This window comes from Puma concolor, chromosome C1 (assembly GCF_028749965.1).
Source record: "Puma concolor isolate L17-30 chromosome C1, mPumCon1.1.hap2, whole genome shotgun sequence".
Classification (NCBI taxonomy): domain Eukaryota; kingdom Metazoa; phylum Chordata; class Mammalia; order Carnivora; family Felidae; genus Puma; species Puma concolor.
The window spans coordinates 217,781,489-217,808,200 of record NC_141674.1 but is presented as its reverse complement, the minus strand read 5'-3'; the positions used below and the strand labels follow the sequence as shown (position 1 = coordinate 217,808,200).

At 55.0% G+C, this 26,712-nt stretch overlaps 1 protein-coding gene across 4 annotated transcripts in view; it reads right to left on the bottom strand.

The window, feature by feature from the left end:
• The window catches only part of SH3BP4 (SH3 domain binding protein 4), an 85,222-nt gene that overhangs the window by 56,291 nt on the left and 2,219 nt on the right, over positions 1-26,712 (bottom strand). Inside the window, exon 2 of one of the 4 annotated variants that reach the window (XM_086719997.1) lies at positions 15,143-15,234. The exons of the other annotated variants lie outside the window; for them this stretch is intronic. The gene's annotated coding sequence lies outside the window, so the exon portion shown is untranslated. The remainder of the gene's footprint in view (positions 1-15,142; positions 15,235-26,712) is intronic. 4 annotated transcript variants of the gene reach the window in all.

The window sequence follows — 26,712 nt, the reverse complement described above, 5'->3', positions numbered from 1 at the left end:
CTCATTCGGGTTTGGGGGACACGAGCTTCGAGGGTCAACCGGCCACTCTGTCGTCTCACAGATCCCCACTGGGCCTCTGCTCGTGAAGCACAGCGGGACAGCGAGGTAAGTAAGAAACTGGGGTTTTGCATCCTGGAGCTGGAAGGAAGAGAAAGCAGGTAGGGAAATTCGAGGCTGGAAACGGAAGACACGGAGGGACAAAGTCCTCGTCTGAGCACAGGATGAGGAGGGGAAGGGGCTGCTGGGGCACAGAGAAGGCGCCACCCAGCAGGTCTCAAGGGAGGACGCCAGGCACACGGCACAGAAGTCCTTCTGCAGGTGCGCGGCCCGTGATCCCCGTGCGCCCTCATTCCCACACACATCTGAACGTTGTCTGATGATCCTTGGAACACCTCCTGTCACACCGATGGCCGACAGTCATTAAGCCAGACCTTGCTGGCTGTCTCGGCTCTTGCTGGAGGGAGCCGAACTATCAGCCTTTCTCACGTCCCCAGGGAACCGTCACCAAGTCTAGACTACACGAAGGCCACACAGTATTGGATCTGTTGCCCCCTCGCTGTGCTGAAAAGATGCTCTCCAAACGGACAGGTGCAATCGCAACACCCCAGGCCTCAGCCGTCACTCAGCCTGGAGGGACACGCTCCTTGGGGCGGCCCTGGGTCAGTGCCCCAGCCTCCTGTCCTCCAAGGAACGGTTCTATGACATAGTCACATGGTTCCTAGGACGGTCCCCAGCATGAAGGAGCCCTAGCATCACGGTGACCATGAGCTCAGAAACTCACTCACCTTGCACTTGCTTATCCCCGCTCTCAACTCACACTCCCGGCTCCCCGCTACCGGTCCCCAAGTCCTTACCTCGGCTCTGCACTCGGGGGTCCCAAACCAGAACACAAGGCAAATGTGAAACAGACACTTTCCCTTTCCACCACCATCCCATTAATAAGATACATTTATATTCAGCTAAACTGGGGAAACGCAAAGGGTCCTCGTACTCCAACTGACCTTTCACATTAACATAAATTCGCTGTGGCTCACGTGCAGGCTGGAGGCCAAGGCCATCAGAGCTCATGGCTCCCAAGGAGTTCCTGACGCTAAGTTGGGCCTGGATCCCGGTTCAGGCCCCGCAGCCCCAGCCCACACCAGCAGGGACGCCCACCCCAGCCTTCTGGAAGCGCCATGAGCTGTGACTTTCAGTCAGCCGCATTCAGGGCTCTGCTCAAATGTCGCTTCCTTGACCCCCCCCAAGAACTTGGTGGCCTAAAACACCACCTCATTCGCTTTCAGTCTGGAAGCCAGAAATCTGAAACCAGTCCTAAAGTCAGGGCAATGGCAGGTTCCGTTCCTTCTGGAGGCTCCAAGTGGAGAATCTGTCTCCTGGCCTTTTTTGGCTTCTAGGGGCCACCTGCGTTCCTGGCTTGTGGCTCCTCCTCCATCCTCAAAGCCCACCACCCCGATCTTGGTCTCGGTCATCACGAGGCCTTCTCTAAGGTCAGATCCCCTTTGCCTGTCTCTTAAAATGACACTTGTCACTACATTATATTTAGGAGAATCCAGGGTGATGTCTTTCTCCATTAATCACATCTGCCAAGTCCTTTCTTACCATATAAAGCACCCCTCACAGGTCCTAGGATGAGGATGGGACTATCTCGGGGGGCGGTCGTTCAGGCTCCCACATATCCATCCAAACCAGCACGCTTCCACCCCCCCGGCCCCCTCGGCTGGATTCGCGGATCACTCTAGACATTCTGTGCTGTTGTTTTGTTTATTTCCTTTCTCTTCCACCGGAGGAAAATGCTCCGCGAAGGCAGGGACTTCATCCTGTTCAGCCGGAACGCCCTGGAACACAGCTGGCACGCGGTGGACACTCCGGGAGCCCCTGGAGGAGCCAGCAGCCGTCTCTGTAAGCAGCTAACCGGCCGGGCCCCTGGGGGCGGGAGCCGCCTGTCTGCTCACTGCCGTGTCGCCGGCCCCAGGCCTGCGCCTGGCCCCCGGGGACGACGCTCCATCACCAGGACCTGTCACCTGATAGTAAAAGAAAGCCCCCCAGGTGGCTGCGATCTGCCGTTTGATGTTGAGCAGCTCATCACCCGCCTCCCAAGGGGTCCCAGCCGCCCCGTCCTCCGCACACCTACCTGCCCGCCGCCTCACCCGCTTCCCCGGCTCCTGAACACAAGGTGCCCTGCTTGCCGGCCACCTGCCCGCGTGGAGCCCGGCCTTCCGGAGCCATCCCAAGGCTCTTCCCCGCTTTGGCCCCATGTCACCCCCAGCCTCCTTAGCGCCCACTGCCAATTCCTCTCACTGACCAGCTCCACCGCCTGACCCTAAACTCCTACACACACATCCCGCCTGCTCCAGTAGGGAAGGCCTCCCCAGGCCCTGCCCTGCCCGTGCAAAAGAAATAATAAACCCAGGGTCCAGCCCCTACCCATCCCCCCGACAAAGCCTGTCACTTCAGCTCTTGGCAACCCCCCCCAACCCCCCACTTAGAGGGTGGCACTTCCGGGGCCTCCCACACACGTGAGCTCCTCCCTGTTCCCTGGGGGTGAGTCTGATGAGCACTCTGGCTCTCCAGAAGGTGCTACATGTCTCCAGGCTCTCTCGCTCCTGCGCCTTCCAGCAGGCAGACCCGACTCTGCGTTTACGAGCTACCCGCCGCCGCTGGACAGGCCGTGAGCCCTGAGGCATCTCTGTGACTCCCAGCCTCAGCTCGGTGCCCACAGCGGCCGGCAGGACGACGGAGCAAAGCTGGGGAAGCCAAAGGTGTGTCCCCAGGTGCCACAAGCCAGTCGGCCACGAGCAGGTGATGCCCTCTCCGTACCTGGGAGAGGCCCAGGCACCACGAGAGACCAAGATCCAGGACTGCCAAGCACAGCCGGGGCTCAGGGGAGCCTGGGATCGGCAGAGAACACACGCTGGATCTCCAGAGACATCCCATTAAATGTGAATTTCGAATCCGCAGCGAATAATTTTGTTAGCGTAAGTATGTCCCAAACACTCAAATATAGCTGGATGTCGTGCATTTTTACTTGCTAAACCTAGCACCCCTACAGGGGTGGGGGGTGACGGGGTGGCCACTCCAGGCTGTGCCAGACGGGACTTCCCAAGAAGGCTCGCTTCAAGGGGAGAGGTGGGAGGAGGAGGGCAATCAGCGGCCAAGCCCGCCAGGGCCACTCCTGCCAGACTTCACCAACAAAGAGGCGCGCTCCCAGATAGTAACTTCCCACTAAAGAACTTTGTTAAAAAATAAAATAATTCTTGCCGGCTGGAGAAAAGGGTTGTTTCCATTAATATTTTTCCATTCCTGCATCATCTGCAAGAGCTCACAAACACACAGCCGCTCTCCGGCAACAAAGATCGCCATGGAAACAGATCACCTCCATCCCCAAAATCATGACTTCGCCTCCCATTCCACCAGAAACAGACTACAGATTGTTACCAGAAAAATCCTTGTGCAAACAAACACAAGCCAACTGCCACTGCCACTGAATGGCAGGAAATGTAGCCGCTTTCTCTAACGTTAACTTTCTCCAGGAATGCACTTGTTCTAAACACGCGGGGCACATTCTCCCCAGACCCACATGCGGAGCAATCTGGACCGCAGAGAAAAATGCGGATTTAGACCTGCCGGGGGGAGGGGGGGGGCGGCGCACATGGAACCCGGGTCCCAGCACTGACTCATGGATTTCTCTAGAATGACAGAGACTGACAGGAGCTCCTTGGACAGGAAAGTACTCCCAGACCAGGAGCCTAATTTCACAGGCACAGCCATGGCCCTGAGACTGGACCACAGGCCAGAAGTGGAACCCTCCAAAGCAATGCTGCAGATTATCCCCTCGGGAGAGGTTTCAGAATGTACGTTATTGGGACTGTTAACGCCCCTGTGGCCCAGTAACAAACTGGGAAGAAACGCTTGCAACACTCAAAGCCAAGAAAGTTTCATTCTCCAGCAAAATTCAAAGATATCCTGCAATCCAGTAAGAAAAATGGCTTAAAAACCCTGAAAGGGACCTTCACCTCGGAAGAAACCAGAAAAGCCAATAAACATTAATATATTAGCTATAGTCATGAAAGCATAAATTAAAGCAAATCAGATGCCCTCTCCCTTCCATCAGACCTCCTCCCAAAATGAAAAGTCACACAACATGGGACAATGGTGGCGGTGTGGAGCAAACCGAACGACCCGGAATAGTGCTTGCGGGAAGTGACGCTGGCCCCTTGCTAGACGGCTCCCAGAGACGGGCATCTGCATGCAGGCTGTAACAGGAAGGGCTGTGAACACGCTCTGGTGCCCGCGAGTAAGTAAACTAGGGTATTAACATACAGTGGAAAACCACAGTGCAGTAAAAGTCAATAAACTACAGCTATATGTTATCACAGCACAGGTGAACCTCAGGGACACGGTGCGCAGCCAGAAAGGAACTCTCAGAAGAATACACATCAGTTAGCCAGCGCTGTGTAATAAATGACCCCACACTACACATGTTTATTATTTTGTGGTTTCTGCGGTCGGGGATCCAGATGTGGCTCAGCTGTGACGTCAGGCTACACTCAGGACTTCAGCCAGGGCTAGGGGCTCATCTGGAGGCCCCCCGTCCATGCTCACGTACTTACTGGCGCCATTCAACCCCTTGCTGGCTACTGGACCGAAGGCCTCGGGTCCTCGCCAAGTGGGCTTCTCTGTATGGCATCCTACTTTATCAAAGCAAGCAAGAGATAAAGGCTGTTATCCAGCAGTTAGAATCTAGATAACCTAATCATTAAATGGCACCCATCACCGGAAGAATCCTATCTGAAGCAGGTTGCCGGGCCAGCCACACCAGGGGGAGGGATGAGCCAAGGGCGTGGATCCCAGGTGGGGATGACTGGGGACCCTATTAGGGTCAGCCAGCCTCAAACAGAACGTGCATGCTTCCATCAATACAAACTTTACGGATGTGAAAACCAGAGGGCAGTGCTTAAGGACCCAACGTTTACTGGCTAATGTGGAAAGACTACAAATAGTAGGGGGAAACCACAAAGTTCAGGTTAGGGGCCACTTGAACGCTTACGCTATCTTGGATAAAACACACTGGCACGGGGGGAGGGGCCGGGGACCTCAAAGGTAAAGTTCTATGTCTTGGCCTGGGTAGTGGCTACAGGTCTATACAGGCTCTCATTGTGTTTGTGAGTTCCTGTTCATCCCTCAAAGCGTTCTTTGTATCTTCTCAAGATTTAGGGACCACGGCACCCGCCTTCCGGCACCTCATGGAAGAGGGAGGACACGTGCCCCGCACACTACAGCCGCCTCCTGTTCACCCCGCCCTGCAAAGAAACAGACCAGCTTCGACCTAGAAGGGGGGCCCACCTGGAAGTCCTCGTCTCCCCTCCCAGCAAACTAAGTTCAAAGGCCTCCAAGCTCTACCTGGAAGCCTTCTCCTCCAAGGCTGGATTATGACTCAGAACTGGCCCCGCGCGTCTTCCCCCCACTCCCTTCCCTGCAGTTAAAGGCGGGGTCAGAGGCGCTGCAGAACTCAGTCTCCCTGCATCAGACCAGAGGCTCCCCTCCAGGGCCTTGAAGTGCCCTGTGCTCCGCCGTGGCGGGCGGTGGCCGTGGGTGTTACCTCCTGAGGCAACTGCAAACAAGAACCACCGATGGCTGGAAGCTGGGAGCCACCCAGACCACATCCTGTTTGGCTGCAGCATCGATTCAGTCATGCCAATATTGCCGAACAAAAGAACTTTCTACGCAGGCTTACAGAAGAGGGACGTGCCGTCTGCAGCAAGGGAACCAGCCCAGCCAGAGTTCCCGCATGGGTCGGCACTGGTCGGCGGGCACAAGTGGCCTGAGCGTGTGCCAGCCTGACCTCCGGGGTTTGCGGGCCAGAGCGTCTGGGCTGAGAGGAGAGACGGCGCCTGGGACCGTGCATTTGGGCCAGCCCTCCGCACCCTGGTCAGAGCCGGCTCTCAAGCGGTTGTTGAGTGAATGGGTGAACGAAGCGCCTCTCCAGATGGCGTGAAGAAATGCCAACCATAAATGGATCGTCTGAGGGAGACAAAACTGCTTCGGGCAGCAGAGCGAACCCCCTGCCAGGCCCATGGCGGTGGCGGTCGCCTTGTTCTCCAGACACCTGTCCTGTGGCCCGACAGCATCTTGAGAGGGAGGAAGGGACCCAAGGGAGAAAAGACTTCTGGAAGTCCAGCCCCCTAAACACCAGGCCTTCTCCGGGAGAAACCGCACTGCCTGTTTCTACCAGAGAAGGGACCAGAAAATGTGTTTTCCCTCACATACCTTAAGCATGTAAGGAATCTGGACAAGCTTCTTCCAGGACTGGATGGGGAAGGTTGTGGTTTTGAGCTGCAAAGTGCCGCCAGTCTCAGTCGGGGATGGAGAGACACACACCCGGGTTTGAGAAGCAAAGGGAGGCCAGGGGAAGGACCTTCTGGAAAGCCCGGCCAGCCGTGAAGGGGTCCCCGGTGCAGTCAGGACCCTAAAGGCGCCCTCCCGGCTCTAGGTCGCCTCCCGGGAGCCCTCGGGGCCCCAGTGCTCGTCCCTGAGCAGGGTGGAGTCCAGAAGCTCCCAGGTGGCTGGCACTGACCCAGTGCAGGGCCCGAGAGCTTTGATGCGCGTGAGTGCCGACGCATCGGCCGGGAAAGGCCACCTGTCCCACCTGAGCACCTCCAAGCAGATGTTGGACCCCCCAGCGTTCAGGGGCCCAGCTCCCACCCTCTCTTACCTGCAGGGCTTCAGCGGGCAGCAGAAATGCTCATATCTCAAAAAACAGGTACAAACGGGGCCCACCTCACGGGGCTGCCGTGGGGAAGGAACAGCATGTGCGAAGCACTTGGAACAGCACCAAGCCCACGGTCAGCTCCACAGAAGTGTTCACAGCTGTCATTCTCTGATGACGGCACCCCAGGTGCACACACACAGGCCCCCTGGGACGCTCTCAAGCCTACTGCTCCTACCCCCCTGCCACCTCCTCGTCTCTTTCTCGCCGAATCTTGTCCCTCTACGCACGGTCAGGCTTATGTCCCAGTTCACCCTTCTGGCAAAATTTCAGCCCCGGCCCCAAAGCGTGAAGCACAAGTCCACTTTTCCCGAATACCACGCCACCGCCAGCCCAGAGCCCAGACTGAGACTCTGCTGATCGCGGAGGCCCCGGCCACTCAAAGCGCAGTCTCCGGTCAGAAATGCACCCACCCCAGGCCCTCTGTGCCAGAATCTGCATTTTAACAAGATCCCGGGGTGATTCCGGGGCACCTAAGATCTGAGAAGCGCTGGGCTGGGAGACGTCGGGTCCAGCCGGAGACTAGCATTCTGTCCACCCGCCCTCCTCGAGGTGGGTCCTGGAGGAAAGACTTCTTGCCTAAGACTCCAAACTCTGTGCCTGTGAGCCTGTGCACCACAAGTCTGTGCGTGTGTGTGTGCGTGTGTGCGCACGCGTGTGCAGCTAGAATGTAACATTGCTTGCTCCCTGAACCCCGACTCACGGCATAAACCAAAAACATCTCAAGCAGCACACCCTTCAGAGCGGCCGTGTGTACGCTGTGCACACAGACGAGAGACAATCTCACCCTGTTTTCCGTGCATCGACCCCGAGATGCTAACAGGACCAGCGGGGCTCTGGCCCCCAACACCTGTGCTCGCTACGAAGCCCAATGTTCTGGACTCCGATTTTCAGAGCAGCTTATAAACGGGCCCATTGTCTCTGCTGCTCTGCTACCTTTCTCAAGTTCACCTGGCAAAAAGATGATCCGTGTTTGTGTTTAGAAGCCAGCTGCCTCACTGGCCAGGAGAGCAGCTCACCTCTAAACGTCTGGTCCGGGAGAGAACAAAGAATGTGCTGACGGAGAGAGACAGGCCACGGCCTGACCCGCAGCGGTCCGGGCCCACTGCACTTGGCTTTGTAGAGAAGGGCCGTTTCTGGCCGGGCTGCGGGGGGCCCCGGGCTCCTCCTGGCAGGGGGCACCCGGTACCACTGGCCGGCATCGGCAGGACACCCTCATGCTGACACCGACCGTGGCGGAGGCGTCGCAGACACGGGGGCAGAGGGCCAGCCCGGCCACCCCGCCGTTGCCCACTCGCTTCTCTGCCGCTCTTCTTGTCTATTCTTAAAGATGAACTTTCTTTTCAGACTAGATTTAGGTTTATAGAAAAGCTGGGGAGAAAACGCAGGGAGTTGCCCTCTACTGCCCAACACCCGGGTTCCCCGGTGACTGACCTCTCACGTGAGGAGGGCGCATTTGTCCAACGTACCTGACGCAGATACATTATAATTAACCAAGTCCGTTCTTTACCCAGATTCCCTGGGTTTCTCCCCGGTGTCTTTCTTCTGTTCCAGGACACCACATGACATTTAGTCTTGTGGCCCGAGGCTCCTCGGGGTGGTGACAGTTCAGCTCCTGCACCCTACCCCCCGGCCTCCCCCTTTCCAGGCCCCAAACTCCGCAAAGTGCCAGGCAGCTGCTGGCTGGGCCACGCGCGGCCTATCCCCAGGGGCAAGGCCAAGATGTGTGCCCGGAGGATGCCACACACGCCTGCAATCAGGGTGAGCTTTATGATTATCCCCGTTACAAATCGCCACGTGTCCCGGACGGGCAGGCCTGCCGTGGCTAAAGATGAACTGTATCCCCTCCAGTGTGGGCGCACTGACTGGCTAGGACCCACCTAACTCCCTCCCGCCTCCCACTCATCAGCCAAAAAGCACCCCAGCACCACCCAGTGAACACATGGGGCGCCACGGGGAGGGAGGAGGTAGAGAGAAGCTGGAGAAGCTGTGCCCAGCCACGAATCCCTGAGTTTTTTCTGAGCCAGGAAATCCCATGCCAGTGAGGGAAGGAGCCCCAGTCTCCTCGAGCACCCAAGGGCCACGCTGACATACAGGGCCAGCCCATCACCAAGGCAGGAGCCTCGGGGCCCAGACAGGCCGAAGATCCCAGAGGTGCCCACCTCCAAGTTGTGAGTCAGGATCACTGGTAGCTTAGAGCCGTGCGTCCACAGGCTGAGCCACCCCACCTGCTCTGCCCAACGAAGTATCTCACGGGGAGCACCGCGGGCCAAGGTCACCATTCTCGGGGATCTCTGAATGAGTGTTCCCGGGGCTGGCGAGGCGCTGACCCGCGATAACGGAAAACATTCCTTGTCAGAGGCTCAGGAGAAGTCTCCCAACCGCACCTGTCAACCTAGACCCGGAAAAACACGTGGCAAAGGGCTCGCAGTCCACGGGGGCAGCGCCCCCTGCAATCGCCCCAAATCCAGGCTGTAGAAAGGGCAGGAGGGCTGAGGGAAGTGCGAGAAAGCATTTCCTGTCTGTTCCAGAAGGCTCAAACTGTGTATTTCTTCTCCCAAAGCTAGAATGGCTCCCAGACCGGTGCCTGCCACGTAAAGCGTGGTCACCAATGCCTCGCTGGCTTGACTTCAGGACGGACAGAGTGCTGAAGGACTTATGCCAAGGGAGGGCACCCGTCCAGAGGGCAAGACTGGCCGGGCACGCACAGGAGGGGGCGGTCAACTCAGGGGTCGTCAAGGGTTCCACCAGTAACACCGCCCGGAAGACAGCATTCCACCTGACGCCGGGGCGACAATGTCGCCGAATGGCACGCGGTGACGTCAGTGCGGCCAGAAAACGCTGTTCCCACGGCCGCGGAGTGAAAAGGCAGGTTTGCAGGACTGAGCAAGATGGGCCCTACTTCTGAGAACGTCCTAGTGATTTATCTCGCAGGGAGGGAGCCACCGGGAGTCAGAGGAGTTTTCATTTCTTCCATAGGCTGCGTTTTCTAAATCTATGATTAGCATGGATCCCTCCTAAACAGAACAGACAATGAAGGGCCAAGCTTTGCAGTCACTGGGTGGCCTTTAGTCTCAGATTCCAGGTCCCTGAGGACACATGGGTGTTTTAGAGGTTACTCATTGCAATGGACTTTCGTTACATAGGTTCTTTAAATAATCTGCAAGGGGGAAGGAAGGTGGCTCTCTGGGAGCGATGCCAGGGGAAGGCTTGTTCCCTCGTTTCACGAAGAAACTCCTCTTCTAAGTGGTCTATTCAGAAATAAGGTTCCCGGGCGCCTGGCTGGCTCAGCGGGTTGAGTTTCCGACTCTTGATTTCAGCTCCAGTCATGATCTCATGGTTCGTGGGGGTTCGAGCCCCACATCAGGCTCTGTGCTGGCATGTAGAGCCTGCTTGGGAGTCTCTCTCCATTTCTCTCTACCCCTCCCCTGCTCAAGCTCGTGCTCTCTCTTACAAGAGAAAGGAAGGAAGAAAGAAGAAAGAAAGAAAGGAAGAAAGAAGAAAGAAAGATAGAAAGAAAGAAAGAAAGAAAGAAAGAAAGAAAGAAAGAAAGGGAGAAAGAAAGAAAGAAAGAAAGGGAGAAAGAAAGAAAGAAAGGGAGAAAGAGAAAGAAAGAAAGAAAGAAAGAAAGAAAGAAAGAAAGAAAGAAGCCCCCCAATCTACTGTGTGATGGGAGGACACACAGGACGATTCACTAGAGTTTTCGTCTTTACCACAAGCCGTGTGTGCCCATAAAGTGTACCTATAAAAGGGTTTGTCAAAAGCACTTTATGGAAAATCTAAGTAAATAAATGCCACTTGGAAACCGCAGACCCGCCAACAAGCACATGAAAAGATACTCCATGTCAATAATCACTGAGGGCAAATCATAACCCCCCGGTATCACTTGACTTGCATGTGCACGGCTCCGATCAAACATACAGAAACAGAAAACAGGAGAACCCGGGACACTGGCGTCCTGGTGCGGACGATGGAAAAAGGTACAGCCGTCGTGAAAACAGGATGGCAGTGCTTCGGAAAGTTAAAACTAGGGGGCGCCTGGGGGGCTCAGTCGCTTAAGGGTCCGACCCTTGGTTTCGGCTCAGGTCACGATCTTGCCGGTCGTGAGTTTGAGCCCTGCGTCGGACTCTGTGCTGGCAGCGTGGAGCCTGCTTGGGATTCTCTCCCTCCCTCTCTCTCTGCCCCTCTTCTGTTCACCCTCTCTGTCGCTTGTCTCTCTAAAATTAATTAGCTTTAGGGGCACCTGGGTGGCTCAGTCGGTCAAGTGTCTGACTTCAGCTCAGGTCACGATCTTGCAGCCTGTGAGTTCGAGCCCCGCGTCAGGCTCTGTGCTGACAGCTCGGAGCCTGGAGGTTGCTTCGGATTCTGTGTCTCCCTCTCTCTCTGCCCCTCCCCTGCTCACACTGTCTGTCTCCCTCTCTCTCAAAACTAAATAAACAAAAAATAAATAAAACAAAATAAATTAACTTAACAAAGAAACTAAACCGAGAACCACCGATAGGATCCAGCAATCCCACCTCTGGGAATACACCCAAAAGAACGGAAAGCAGGGTCTTGAGAGGTATTTTTGCACACCCAGGTTCAGAGCAGCATTACGCTCAAGAGCCAAGAAGTGCAACCACATGTCCGCGGGTGGACGAACGCGTGAAGCAGACGGGGTCTGTCCTCACAGTTGGAACGTTGTTCTGCCTTGAAAGGGAAAAGAGATCCGGTCACACGCTACAGCGCGGATGAACCCGGACGACGTCGCGCTGAGTGAAATAAGCCCGTCACAGACGGACACACGCTGGATGATTCCACGCATCGGAGGGCGTATCTAACACAGTCAGTAGAATCAGGGGGTGGAAAGGTGGTCCCCGGGGGCGGCGGGGCATGGGGGGTGAGAAACGGGGAGGTTTAGTGTACGTTTCGCTTTTGCAAGATGCAAAAAAGTTGTGGAGATCTGTTGCACGATCGTGTGAACACGCTTTACACTACTGAACTCTACACTTAAGCACCATTACGATGGCAAGTTTCGTATCAGGCGGGGTTTTTTTGGTTGTGTTCACAATGAAAAAGAAGTTAAAGCTTGTAAGAGAGGAAGGTCGTACACAAACAGCCTCTTTTGTTTCCTCATGTTGTTTCTGAAGAAATTCGCGTCCGGCCACACCCGACGACGACAGGCGCCAAACTCCTTGCGAGTCAGGCCTGGTACCCGCAAGAGGCAAGACGGGTCTGAAGCAGCGGGGGGGGGGGGACAACAACAAAAAAAGAACGTCCACTCCCCTTGTTTTACGTGACAAAAGTGACCCTGCTCCCCGAAGCTAACAAAAAAAGAAAACCGTACCTGAACAGCACTTGGGAATCCAGACACAGAAACCCGAGCGATGCAGGTCGGCTCAGTGGAATCTGCCCGAGAGGTCAAGGGCAGTCAAGGTCAGTTGCCCGAGGAACGCAGCCAAGGCTCTGGAGCCGAGACTCACTTTTCACCTTCTACGTGTCCGTAGTACCGGAATGGCTACAAAAGCACTTATTCTTACAATACAGATTTAGGCACCCGAAAAGTTTAGAAAAAACACCATCTTGGGAATGAGAACCAAGACGTGTATTCCCACGGGGGAGGGGTCACTTTAACCTGGTGATTTTCCGTCTCCGCTGGGCCTACAGTCACCTTAGGATGCTTTTAAATTTAGAGACGCAGAGACCCCAGCCCCAGGCCAACTAACTCTCTAGGGAAGGGACCTGGGCAATGTTTGTAATCCTCACAGGTGATATTCTAGACCTGCTGAGGTTCGGGGATGCCTGGGGGGGGGGGGGCTCAGTCAGTTAAACATCTGACTTCGGCTTAGATCATGATCTCGCGCTCTGTGAGTTCGAGCCCCGCGTCAGGCTCGGTGCTGACAGCTCGGAGCCTGGAGCCTGCTTCGGATTCTGTGTCTCCCTCTCTCCCTGCCCCTCCCCTGCTTGTGCTCTGTCTCTCTCTCTCTCAAAAATAAACACTAAAAAAAAAATTTAAATCTGCTGAGGTTTTTCTTCAAGGAAAAGTGGGGAGCCTGGGGGGCTCAGACGGTTGAGCGTCTGGCGTTTGTTTTCAGCTCAGGTCACGATCTCACGGTTCCCAGGATGAAGCCCCATGTCGGGCTCTGCGCTGACAGTGAAGCTTGCTTGGGATTCTTTCTTTCCCTCTCTCTCTCTGTCCCTCCCCCCCCCGCCTCAAAATGAGTAAACTTAAAAACAAAAGTAAGGATGCTGCCTGTGCCGGGCTCGGTGCTAATGCTGGTGACTTCTGAGTTCTGACCAGTGCAGCTGCACTGAGACGTAAGGTGCCGAGGGTCCCTGTTTGGGGGTGGGGGTGGGGCAGCCATGTAGCCTTAAGGCCTCAGGCAGAGGGTCCCATGGGGCAGGAAGCAGCAAAAGCAAAGCCCAGGGGTAGGGACGCGCATCACTTAGGGGACCACCGTGGAATCTGGGGGCCGGGCCTGGCGGATGCAGGAAGGGGAGGTCAGAGATCCAACTGCTCGGAGACCAGCCTGCCAGTCCCCGGAAGCAGGCCACACCGAAAAGTTTAGGCTGACTCTGCAAAGCCAGGAAGGCCTCGGGGACCTGCAGGCCAGATCGTATTTCCAGTTCTTGGGAAAACGCACAGGCTGTGGGGTGAACCGTGCCCAGCAGGCTGAAGCCACCAGTGTGCATTCGCTGGGGGAATCAACGAATGGATGGATGGACGGATGGATGGACGGTTAGAACAAGGGGGACGCCCGGAGTCACAGAGCCACACGGCTCACAGCTGACGTCAGCGCGCGTGGGACGTGACGCGACTGTGGAGTCCCACAGAAACCCACCAGCACACGTATCAATGCCACGTCCCAAATACAGAGAAGGGGGCTTCTGAGCACCGGGGCAGGGGCTGGGACCTAGACCCTCACCACACCCCAGAGGCACCCCCAGACGAAGGCATTAAACGCCCCAAACCAAAAGCAGACGCACACAGGACTGGAAAACCCAACTAATTAGAATCTTCACACAGCGAAACCCGGGTGACAGGATCGGCGGACCCAACAACACACAAGTCACACGTCTCGGTGAAAACTGGGCCGGGGGCCCCAACGAGAGGAGGGGTGGCGGACGGGAGCTCGGCCAAGCCTCTCACGTGGCCCACGGGGCACAGTCCACGAGAACCGCGCGCAGTCCCAACACACGTCAGGTGACCTCGGCGGGAATGCTCTCCGTGTCGTTTCGAGCTAAGTAGACCAGAGCCCCGGGACTTGGTGTAACCCCCGCGTCCGGAAGAAGGAGCTTGCCAAGTGGGCCGAGACGCAAACTCTTCAGATCAGGTGGCGACAAAGCCAGCGGCGGTCCATCCGCCAGCGAATGGCTTACGCGCGGCGTGAAATCCATCAGAAACAAAACGACCCAGAAAACGGGACCGGAAATGTCGAACACACACAAAAGAGGAATTTTACACTGACAAAACGAAAACCGCAAAGTGGCAAAAGGATCTGGTTATCATGCTCACCGAAACCGTTAGCGGTCATCCAGAGAAAACGGCGGAACCGCGGTCACCTCCAGGAACGTGAGCCCAGCTCTCGAAATCCGATGGGCCCACACGCGGAACACACATAAACCACACAAACCCAACCTAAATAAAACCCGACATAAACCACAACATCATCGAGGAGCTTAATCTCATCGACCTGCGTCAAACTCCCTGTCCTGGAGAAAACGCAATTGCGGTGCAAGTAACCAAGGAATACTCGAAAATACTGGAAGCATTCCTGAGGCCTTTATTGAGCCCCAATGCAGTAATACCAGAAGCTAACTAGAAAATAAGAGGGAAGAAAGAGGGAAAAAGAGAAAAGGAAAAAAACTAAATACTTAAAGAACAAAGAGAATAGCTCAGGGTCCACCTGGCTCTAGGCCCTGATCACGTGACTATGTCTGGAAGGCCCCACAGTGAAAACCAACTGTAACCACACATCCCCCCCGCCATGGTTCTACTGATGCTGCCATTTCCATTTATTCCCTCTGGGTGCCAACATTCTGGAACTTTCCATCAGTCATCACCTCTACCACCAAGCTAACCTGAGTTCCAGATTTCTGGGTGACTACAACCCAGAGGGGGCCTGCCTACCATTCATCCCATCGGTGGCGGCCAGGTTATGGAGGATCAGGTGGCCCTGGGTGTGGCCGCCACCACCTAATGGAGGGAAGCCCCACCGGGGGTTCTCCAAGGGTGGCAGGAAAAGCAGGGTCTCCTTCACCCATCTGGGCAGGGGGCTTCTCGTACTGTGCTGATTCTTAGTTCAACGGATAATGGCCATTCAGAAAGGCACCCCAAAATGGGGGATATCTGAGGGCAGACCTCTCGGGTACAAAGACTGCTGTCTGAACACCTACCGCTCAGGGCTGTGAAGATCCACGATTCCCGATTATCTCAACGGAGGGCTCCATACGGTGCCCGATGTGGTGTACCTCTTGCCAAGTGCCACCTTCGATGGGAACGAGAGGGAAATGGTCACACGGCCACACGGCACAGCGGGAGGGCTCACGTGGGCTTGCCAAGTGAGGGCGCAGTCGGGAGGGAATGTGGACACTCTCTCCTGCCCAGGTCCCCAACCTCCCAGCGTTAGGGGCTGCTCCACCCTTGGCTCCTGCTGGTGGACTGGAACGGTCCAGACTACCCACCTGGCTGTCACCTGCCCATGCCCATCTCGCCTGAGACGTCATCTTGCCCGTGTGCCCACAGCATTGCCCCCACGCTGCTCCCTGGTCTGGTTCCGGATATCACCTCGCTTGCCCTGGGGGGGTTCCCTGCCCCGGGCACCCAGCTGGGGGGCCAGAGCAGTGTAGCACGACAGCCTGGATTCAAATCTGCTTCTGCACTCACAGCTCCGCCAGGTCCTTTACCCTCCCGGTGCCTCAGTTTCCCCGCTCCACAGAGATGGCAAGAGTCCTCCCGTCGCGGGTCGTGAGGACGAAGAGGTTTTTGGGAAAGCCGTGAAGCCATGGGATGGCACAGAGCAAGTGTTACTGACCTCTCTTCTACTACGATTAACCATCACTACTAACATATGCATAACGTATCTGTGTTATGCAAGAACGTCCAGGAAAATGACTTTGGTTTTCAAAGTTTCTGAGTATCCTTACAATTCAAAGCAAGATACGGGAATCAAAGACACAGACACCCCCCCCCCCCCCAGGGTGTGGACGGGAGACTGAAAATGAGAAGCCGGTGTTTAACACAAGCGCGGCGGGGGTGGGGGCTGGGGAGAAGCGCACGGCCCCTGACATGCAGTCAAAGCGAGTTAACCCTGCTTCGGTGCTGAGCCCAGAAGCACCCGTGAACAACCGTCCTCCAGGGACACGTCTGGGGTGGTCATTTTCAGCGATCTGAGCCCCTCCACTCTGCTATCCACAACCATTACACGGAGAGCCCCGCGGTCAAGTGCCTCGGCAAACAACCCCGTCAGTTCACATCCAGGCACTGGCACCACGTAAGACTCCTCACTGCCTGGTATTTCCAGGTCCTCGTAGGGTCCACGGACACATCCATGAGTCTCTTGGCCTCAGTGTCCTCATTGGTAAGTCGGGAGCAAACGGTTTCGTTGCCTGCAGGGGCAGGTGCAGGGGGAGGTAGCTACCGCTTGTCTCTCCTCTCCTCTCCCACAACAGTTTCAATGTGCAGATTACTTGTTTTGTGGAAGACAATGGAGGGGGCTGGGGGGAGACCGGTGACGACCACCCCAGCCCTCACCCGCCCCTGTACACGTCCAAACGACTACTGCTTACTTCTGGGCGCTCCCCTCCAGCCCCGACTGCCTATTTGCAATTCCCGGCACTAAAACCCGAAGGCAAAGGTCAACCACAAACCACCTGACGTATTCGAAGTCACACTCGCTCAGGTTTCCCCCCCCCCCCCCAAGTGCCTGAGTCCCAGTCGTCTGCTCAGCCATAATTCGGCATTGTGTCTGTCCTGCCTGCCTGGCTTACCTGTTACTCCCAGCCTCTGCGCCCCCCCCGCCCCCCCAGGGGATCACTGCATTCTCTCTCTTTTCCTGCTCATCAAAATAACCCGGCTCCTTCCCAGAAAAATAATCAGACTCCCAATTTAGCCAGCAGCCAATTTCTTGACAATTCGACTAATGACAAAAAAGCGGTGTTTGTGACATCATGTTCCAGCTTTTCAGTTATGTTCTTTTAACCTTGAAAAAGTAACGGTTTTACCCCGAGCACGTTAAGGACGGTGGGTTGTCCTCCTGGGACAGAAGGCTGTACTGAAGTTTCCCCCCAAGCGGAACCGGGATTAGCCAGGTCAACGTGGGTTAAACACAGAAATCCGCAGGACGGTCAGCAAAGCCACGGCCTCTCAGCGGCTCAGGCTGCTGCGGTCCCTGGAGGGGGCTGTCTGGAGGGGAAGGATGGCCTGGCCTGGGGGGTTGGGCCTGACCAGGAAAGCCAGGGCTCACCCTGATGCCCCTGTGCGCCACGGCCTGGGTGCACACGTCGGAGACAAGCGACCCAGGAGAGGTGCTCTGATCTCCGTCACAGGGTCCCTCTGATGTTGCTTCTGCTGAAAGACCTCCCCTTCTTCCTCAATACCTCTTCCTTTCTGGAACACAAAAATGCTGTGGCTCTCTTACTAATCTGACAGCTGCCTTAGCTTCCTGTGTCATTCCTGTTAACAAAGGTAATGCAACCCCACGCAGAGTGGTCATTTAGTTGGATGATTTTAGGAGACTTTCCTAATAGGTCGGGAGGGAGAAGTGGCCGGTCACCCGGCAGGGTCACGGGAGTCCCAGGTGGGGAGAGGAGGGCTGTGAGGAGGTGATCCGGGGTGAGGGGAGGGTGTCAGACCCCTTTCAAGTCATGCCCACACGTTTAATCAAGTTTTTCCAGGGCCTGGAAGTTCAAAGCTGAATGAAGCCCAGAAGGACTGTTCCATCCAGCCACCTGCCCCTGGCATCCCCCGCCAGGGTCTCCCAGAAAGCAGTCACCTCCTTTGATTTCCTGTACTCACCCAACTACCCACTGCCCCCGCCCCCAAGTCCCCTGCAGGCGCCTGCCCAGTTCTTGGTCTCTCACCTAGTGTCCTGAGCCCCCAGCACAGCTCGTGAACCCTGACCTCTCCTCCTGTACTGGTGGCCACTTCCCTAACCTCGTGAGCCCTGACCTCTCCTCCTGTACTCTGGTGGCCACTTCCCTAACCTCGTCTCCTGTACACTGGTGGCCGCTTCCCTAACCTCGCGAACCCTGACCTCTCCTCCTGTACTCTGGTGGCCACTTCCCTAGACAGAGGCCTCCTCCAGTGGTTTCTCCAGCCTCCTGCCTGGCACACAGCAGGGTCAGTGTGAGTGAGGGAATGAAGGACTTTGAGTCAAACAACAGCTAATCCGGGGAGGGGGGAACAGGGCCAGGGATAGCGCCCCGGAGAGTTACAAAAGGCTCAGTGCTCAGGCCCAGTCTAGGGGCTCCCCGCCCCCCAAACTCCACCGAGAACAAATAACCGGAGCGAAGGAGCTGTCCCCAGGCCTTCCCGTCAGCCTCCACAGTGCTGCCTCATGTTACAATAGGTGAGCAGTGACTCATGGCCGCGGCTGTGCCAAGAGGAGGCAGCCAGGCCCCCGTTGCAAAGCCACGCTGAGGACACAGGCCAAAACACATTCCACCCCGAACGTAGTCTTCCTCTCTTGCCAGAACGAAGAAGTCCTGTGACAGCAGACCGCGGTTAGGAACCAAAAGGACGGCCTCACTGTCCGTGGAAGGCAGCAAGCACTTTCTCCTCTTAATGAACCTGGAAGTTGAAAACCAAGTCTGGGGCGCTGCCCTGGGCCAGACCCACCAGACCCAACCGCAGTCCGTCTCGTCACAGCTGATCAGAGACACCGCCCCACAAATCACCCCCGTGCCCGGAATGACATGGCCCTGGGGGGCAGGGGGGGCCCCTAGCAATGACAGTTCCTGAAGCAGCCGGCGAGGAAATCATCAGTCACTCCTTTCCAGGGCGGAGGGGGCCCCTAGGACCTCCGACAGAAACTCCTCCTGTGTCCTCAGACGCACACTTCCCCCCAGATGTTAATGTTTTTGAAACCCACGTGTAAGTGCACATCCTAAAATTCAGGTGTGCATTTCCAAGCCCACCCCAAAAGCTCACAATGCAGAGCATGAGGGTTTGGGGTACCGGCAGGTCTAAGGCTGGTCTTAAAGTTCACCTGGTTGCATGAATCGGATGTAGAAACTCTTCTCAAGGTCACTGCCTTTGGAGGTGTTTCTCTGAGTAGCGATTACACATTCGTCCAACCGTTAATAGAATTAGAAGTCCTCTGGAGAATTTGAGCACAATAGTGGTAAAAAATTCATCCAAAGGAAAAACATGTATTGAAAGAAAGATGTGTGTATGGAGATGTTCACTGTAGTACTGTTTATAATTTCAGAGGAGCTGGAAATGGTCTCTGAACAAGGATTTGTTAAAGAGGGTACCTCCCGTACAAATCTGATGGTCATTTGGGGGTCCAAGTCTGTGTTTGCTGATGTGAAAATACGTCAGCAACAATTTTAGGTAAAAAGCAGTTTTCCAAAAGCATAGAGTTCATTCAAAAATAAGAAGGACTTGCTACGCATCAGGTGCGCACTGAACAAGTCCCCACTCTACCATGCTGCTCTGTTTGCAAGGGCTTGGACTTGACCTCTGAAGACGTCAGACAGACCCTAAGAAAAATGTCCTGTCCACACCAGAGTGGTTATCGTGAGTGGCTGACTTCCAGTGATGTGAACTTTTTTCTCCTTTTGCATCTTATAATATATTTTTTTAAGTTTACTTTTATTGATTTTGAGAGGGGAGAGAGAGAGAGATAGAGAGAGAGAGAGAGGGAGGGAGGGAGCACGCATGAGCAGGGGAGGGGTGGAGAGAGGAGAGAGAGAATCCCAAGCAGGCTGACAAGGAGCTCGAACTCACAAACGCTGAGATCACGACCTGAGCTGAAATCAAGAGTTGAATGCTTAACCGACTGAGCCACCCAGGCGCCCCACATTTTCTAATGTTTCTAAGATGAACATATGATTACTTGACTAATTTAAAAAACCTCAGGGGGAGAGGTCTTTTTTTTTTTTTTTTTTTTAAGAGAAAAGAAGGAAAAATCACAATAAACTCCTCCAGAAAAATGTGTTTATCTAGAAAGTACTTGCATTAAACACAACTCGTTTCTCAGTCCCCCCACTCGCAGCCCCCAGGGTAGTCCGGGCAGGTCAGGCTTTTTAAAACGCAGGCTCAGCGGCCACCAGGGACCGGCTGCTGGTCCCCCCCCACGTGAGACCAGCCAGAGCCACAATCCAGCCCAGGTCTGAGCCTGGGGCACAACCTGCTGACTGTATCCCTCCATTTCCTCCTGCTCCCAGAAATTTGAGGAATGGGGCAAGGATTGGGGAAGTGATCCTTATTTAGACATCTACCAATACATCACGCCGTCAGTCTCCGCCTGTACGGGGTCCAAAGGTCAGACTGAACACCTAAAAATATCGAAGCCCTGCACTCCGGTTTAATTCAGATGGCGAAACATCACCAAAGAATCTCTATTTACTCGGTATTTAAGAAAAACCTGCGGTGCACACAGGACTCAAAAGAGGCCACGGTCACAAAAACCTCCCAGGATAGGTACGGGGCTGATGCGGTAAAATCCACACCTCCGCGTCGACATCTCCCAGCTCCCAGAAGTAAGCACTACACCACCCTTTCCCAGACAAGAAAGCCGGGTCTCGAAGTTGTCCAGTGTCAAAATCAGAAGTAAACAGAAAAGCCCAAGTTCCAGACACGGACAGGTGCATGGGACTGAGAAACCCCAGGTGCGCCCCAAGTCATGGGAGACACCACGGCAAAGAGGAACTTCCCGGATTCCGGTCTGTGAAAAACTGAAGTTTCACCTATTTCTGTTCCCGGACAGCAGCTTGTGTACAAAGAACAGGGCTGGAAGAACAAGATAGGTGGCTAGTCGCTTCATTCTTCATTTTCCTTGAAGATTTTCCTTGAAGCACGTGTGACTTTCGCTTGTGCAAGTCAGGCTGTTTCCTAATTGACTGAAAAGAAAAGGCCATTTATAGGAGACTCGGCACAGTGCCTGACAAGGAGGAAAAGCCCGATGAATACTTGAAACCACAGAAAAATCTCCATGTTAAAAGGTGGATAGGAGTATTTCAAGTGTGTGCGCGTGCGTGTGTGTGTGTATCCCTTTCAACGTTTATTTTTATTTTTGGGACAGAGAGAGACACAGCATGAACGGGGGAGGGGCAGAGAGAGAGGGAGACACAGAATCGGAAACAGGCTCCAGGCTCCGAGCCATCAGCCCAGAGCCTGACGCGGGGCTCGAACTCACGGACCGCGAGATCGTGACCTGGCTGAAGCCGGACGCTTAACCGACTGCGCCACCCAGGCGCCCCACCCTTTCAAACAGTAACTACAGTTCCGAGAGATGAGCATCTAAATGTCATATGACCTGAAACTGAATTTCTCGGGCTCTTAAGATATTTACAAATAAAATACAAGTGAGGGGAAGGACAAGGCTCGCACCTGGAGAAAATGAACTCCTGGTGGCCTTTTCCTTTCTTCCCACAGTCACTATACCACCTGTGACTGCCAGCATCCGCCACAGCCCTGATTACGGAGCAGAGAAGGTCCTTCAGGCACCTGTCTCTGTGACCAGCATACACTTGTCCCCAGGTGAACAGTCCTGAAATCATAGATGGTTCTAATAAAATACGAGCGAAACACATGCGCTGCATGAACTCGAAGAAATTCATTTTGGATGTACAGCCAGTGTCCGATCTCCCGAGACGTCACCCTGAGCCAGCACCCTCTGACGAGGGCCTGAAACGTGAACAAAATGGGACAGTGCGGTTGGTTTCCTCATCCGGCACTACAAAGGTAAAATATCCAACAGGTGTCGCCAGGACACCAGGACTCTGAGGGACAGAGCTTTTCTCCTGTAAACGTCTTGAACACTGATTTCTGAAACCACAAAGGGGGAAAAACAAATAGCCCAACTTCCGCGAGGGGTATTCGGGATGGGGGCGACGGAGAGGAAAAGGGAGACCAGACCAGAGCAGACGACCGTGTTGACTGTGACCGTGGACCTCCGCGCCGTCAACTGAGCGATTCCGGCACTTTACGTGAGTTATTTACACGTATTATTGTATCAGCTCCAGTGACGGTTTCCAGTGAAATTTCAACACAGCGCCTTGACTTTCCATTCGCCCAAAGGACACGTACAGATATGTGATACCACTTCTCAAAGCCACGATTCTCAGGGTCATGAGAAACAGAGAGTCGAACGCATGTGCAGCGTTAGCATATTCCACTTACTTCTTTGTATCCAAAACCTATTAAAAATTCAAATCCTTTCAATTTGAATTTGGGGCAGTAGCGGAAAACGGGTAAGCAAAGGTGGGGTGAGCCTCGCTGAATGAAACGTTCAATGGCAGAGTGACAGAGGTGCCACTCGACATTTCCGAGTAAGCTGATTACCATTCACAGGCCAGAATTCTTAAAAGCCAGAAATTACTTTCGCCACCCAGTGTGCGTCTTGAACTGTTAAGATGTCTAAGAAGAGAATGTTAACGTGCTCCCCAAATGGTTATACGGGAGGTCACCACCTTGAGTGTTCAGCTTGGTCAGCCCCTCTCTCCACCTGTCAGTTCCCACGTGCAGGGGACACACTCTCTGTGCACGGAAGGTGTGGCGATCAAGTGTAACCGGTGCTGAGCAGTGTCCAGCCTAGCGGGTCAACAGACATGCAGGGAGCAGGGTCAGCTCCCCATCTTGGGGACCCAGGAAGGGGTTCTCGAGAAGGGGCCTGCACCCAGGAGTCCCCCAGCCAGCACCCCCCAAAGGCTAGCAAAAAAACGAGCCAGATGAGCACAGGGCGAAAAGGCATTTGGGGAAGGCTTCTGTAACCTGTTCTTCCCGATGACAACCACCCACAACCATCTCCTTCCTTCCCTCAGGGGACCTGGGGCCAACTCACCCACTCATTGCCCTGGAGCATCGCAGGCCCTCTGACCCAGCCCTGGGTCCCTCTTGTCTCGACAGTCCTATTTCTTTTACCGCTAACATTCTTCTCAGTGGTCCACGCTCGGTGTTCTCGATTTTTTTCTAGAAGCTTCCAACCACCACAATCACACGGGTCTAACAAGCCAAACCCAGGGGCCCCCTGTCTTCCTGATGTTGCTTCTCTGATCAACCCCACAACCACCCTGTTTATGTCAGGCTCTCAACCCCCTTCCTCTCCACCCCATCTTCTGCCCGGCTCGGTGGGACACAGAGCCTGCATGGTCTCCCGCTTCCAGCAGCTTCTTTCCTCCTCCCCCTTGGCTTTCCTGCCCCATCTTCATGGGGTGACCCGAAGCGTGCTTCCAGGGGCCCCAGCTCACACTCAAAGTCTCCAGTGAGCTGTTCCACACTCATGGGCTCAACCCTAAGGAAACGAGGCCCCAGTCGGCGCTCTCAACCTCTCAACCGGTCCTCCTCGTCTCATCACCCTGTAAGGGAACAACCCCAGGGACGCCTCCTCCAATTCTGCATCCTGGGGGCCTAGCTTCCCTCTTCCTGCTAACAGGCCTGCTAACAAGCCTGGCTCAGACGTTCAAGGACGCTCCCCATTTCCCACGTGCTTGCTGTCTCCCAAGGAGCTCTCGCTGTTTTAAAATAATTTGGCTGCTAATGATGATAGAGAACAAATAATCAGATTACGTGTGTAACCAAGCTCAGACTCACAAAGCCCTTAGTTTCTCCTTTCTTCGCTTGGGTGGTCCTGGGAAGCTCCTCTCGACTCTGGCACTCTGCTTTAAAATCAGCTCTTCAAAAACCCACCCAAGAAGCGATCGCCCCAAGGACAGGCCTCCTGGCTTGATCCCGATCCCTTTGTCCACGAACACCCTTCTCTGTTCTAGACCAGCAGGAGAGACCAAGGCACCACCAGGAAGTATGCTGATCGCCACCCACGGAAGGAAAGGGCCAACGGAGTAAGGTCTCCAAATGGCAACTGGAAAGATCGGGGACCTCTGGCTGCCCTTCCAAGAACCTGGCCCTAAAAACCTTCCCTGGCCTCAAATACCGGGTCTGCCCCACCCGGTCCCAAACCACATCTCCAGTCCTTCCTACAAATTCCCCCACCTCGGCGGAGTGGAGCCCTGAGTACTAGAGTAGAATGGGGATTCTCACGGGGAGTTTGTAGAAACTGCCCGTGTCTGGGCCCCACCCTCAGAGATCTGGATTCCACCGGGCACCAGGCTGGCGAAGGTGGATTTTTACAAAATCTCCCAGGAGATTTCAACATCCAGTACGTTTTGAGGCTGGCCGAAATCAGGCTACCAGCGACATCCACGTCCTCTCCCGGCCCAGCTGCCGGGCACACGCGGTCCGGGCAGAAGCCGGGCGACTGGGTCACGGGTTCCCCCACTCGGTAAGGGGGCCGGCTGCGGAGGCTCAGTGCAACGGAAGGCGGGCTGCAGCCGGCTCCCACTGGCTCCCGCAGGTTGTGCGACATTTAGTGCCGCAGCTGGTGCCAGAGGGGGTGTTTACACGACAGCACCCTAACCGGCAGGTGCCGCCAGAAAGGCTCTTTGTTCCTTTCCTCGGAGAGTGGGGTTTTCAGTGGAGCACAGGCCCGGGCGGGCCGGCAAAGGACACCTCTGTTCCCTCCAGGCCCGGGGACCAGAGCAGGCTTGCGTGTTCCTAAAAATGGGACAGGGTTTCCTGCCTCAGTCCCACAGACTGGGGGAAAGAGGAAGACAGAGGAGAAATGAATACCAGGAATTCTGGAACCACAGAAGCCTTCCACGGGAAGTTTTCTTCTCAATTCGTTCAGAGGAGTGGGGCTAACAGGAACCAGCAGAGAGTTTCTCCAGAGACAAGCTTTTAATGAGCAGATAAGCATAATCTCGGGGCATGTCATTTATTTGATTACGACGCGGAAGGCGGAATCCTTATCTCACATTGACTTAACAGACTTCCCATAATCTTTACCTTGTTCTAGTGACCTCATCTGCCCGGAATACCCTCGCTTCCTGGTACCAGAACAGATTTCACGGTGGCTCCTGTCCGAGTTACCCCAACTTCAAAACCTCAGTCTTCCAAGGAAATCAACCTTGACCCTGCGGACAGGGCGGGACACAGCTCGCTCCCCCCCCCCCCAACCCCGGGGAATAAAGGTGCCAACCGGCTGCCTTCCATTTAGGCTGCAGAGATTTTTACAGGTTTTAGAGATGTCTCACCTTCAGAGTGCAAGCTTTTTTAGAATTGTGCAAGGGAGGCAGGGACTCTGCTATTCTCCTGTGCGTGGCTTCATGTGACCCAAAGGTATGAATGCCTTTCATTTTAGCACACTGGGAGATGCGATCACGAGCTCTGGGCTCAGGCAGATATAGGCTGATTTCTCAGCTCAAGCACTTTTTGGACCACTGTGTTGTGAGAGCTGCTTAAATTCTCGTAGCTTCCTTGTAAAATGGAACCCCTCGCAGTGTCTGGAGGGATTTTTAAGCGTGCACTCCAGGCCCGATGCTTCGTAAGCCCTTCTTGCCCCCAAACCGCCCCAAATTTCAACTTCAATTAGGTGAACCCAGCCCACCTCTCTACTTCCTGAAATCTTACTCGCTTACCGAGCGTTTGGTTCGGGCGGGCACTGGGTCACCTGGCGGATGGGGGGCCGTGATGCCCTGGGTGGGGATCACCCTTCCCTCCCTGAAACACACCCCTTTATTTCTAAAATACCTTCTGCATTCTCTTGCCTTCGAAAGGCCGAATACTGACATCCTCTCCCTTAAGACGTGCGGCCAGATGGCACCAGGTGCTGTTATGTAACACACGGATGCCCCAGGGCCCACTGAAAAGCAGGCTCAGGCTTCCTGAGAGATCCTGAATAAGTCGCGGGACTGTGCCCTGGGTGTTCGGGGACTCGGTGAATTATTTTTCTGTCCCTCCCGCGGAGGGTGATGGCGGAAGGTGGGGCTTCTATTGTGCCAATAGCTGGGGAGGCCGGGGGCAGAGTCCTGGGAGCTGAGTGTAAACACTGAAAGACCCCCGGGCTCCCCTCTGGGCCAGGAGCAAAGCCAGCCAGAGCACTCTGGGTGATGTCTAGGCAGCTGCTCGGTGACCCTTTTCCCAGTAACTGGGTTGTCAGGCAGTGACCTCGGGGCAAAGATGCCCCAGTGTGCCTCTTCAGGGCCTTCGAAAATATCCCGGGGGCCTGACTCCAGTTCTCAGAAGAAAAGTCACAGCACTGCCCGGTTCAGGTGTTGAATTTGAAAATAACAGACCTAAGGAAAACCCACGTGGCTGGCCCAAGGCCCGCTCGCTACAACAGCAGCTTCTACTCAGTCAAAACAAGGCTGATGCCCTAAACAGGGAGCCACCGACATTTGCGTGGAGCCCGGCATGAGGTCGGCAAGGGTCGAACTCAGGGATTCTTAAGCTTGTTTGGGTCAAGGGCTTCCCCTAAGAAGCTGAGGGAAGCTAGGGGGCCTCCTCCCCCAAGGAACTGGCTGCGATCTGAAGATTTAAATGTGGGAGCGGCCTCCCAGGACCCAAGGGCGTAAACCCCATTCACATTAGCATACCTTATCGACGGACTAGAAGCCATTAGAATAAGAAAAAAGTCTGCACCAGCAGCCGCAGGAAAGTAATTCCAGGCTGCTGGGTAACCAGAAATCAAGTTAGCAAACAACAGCAAGGGAGAAAATTCAGGAAGACTGCCTCTTCCTCCCTCCACCGAGAAAATTAAGAGCACAACACTAATTGGCAGAGGGCCCAGTTAAGGACACTTAGCTGCAATCTGTCCAGCCCTCATTCTGGGTCCTTCTGGAAATCCCCCTGTGTCTGGGCTGCGATCAGCTAGACCTTGGGCAGATCAAAGTGCTGGTGGTAGCAACAATAAACACACGAAACTATCAAATGACAAACAGGCGCCCTGCAGACCGGCCTACAG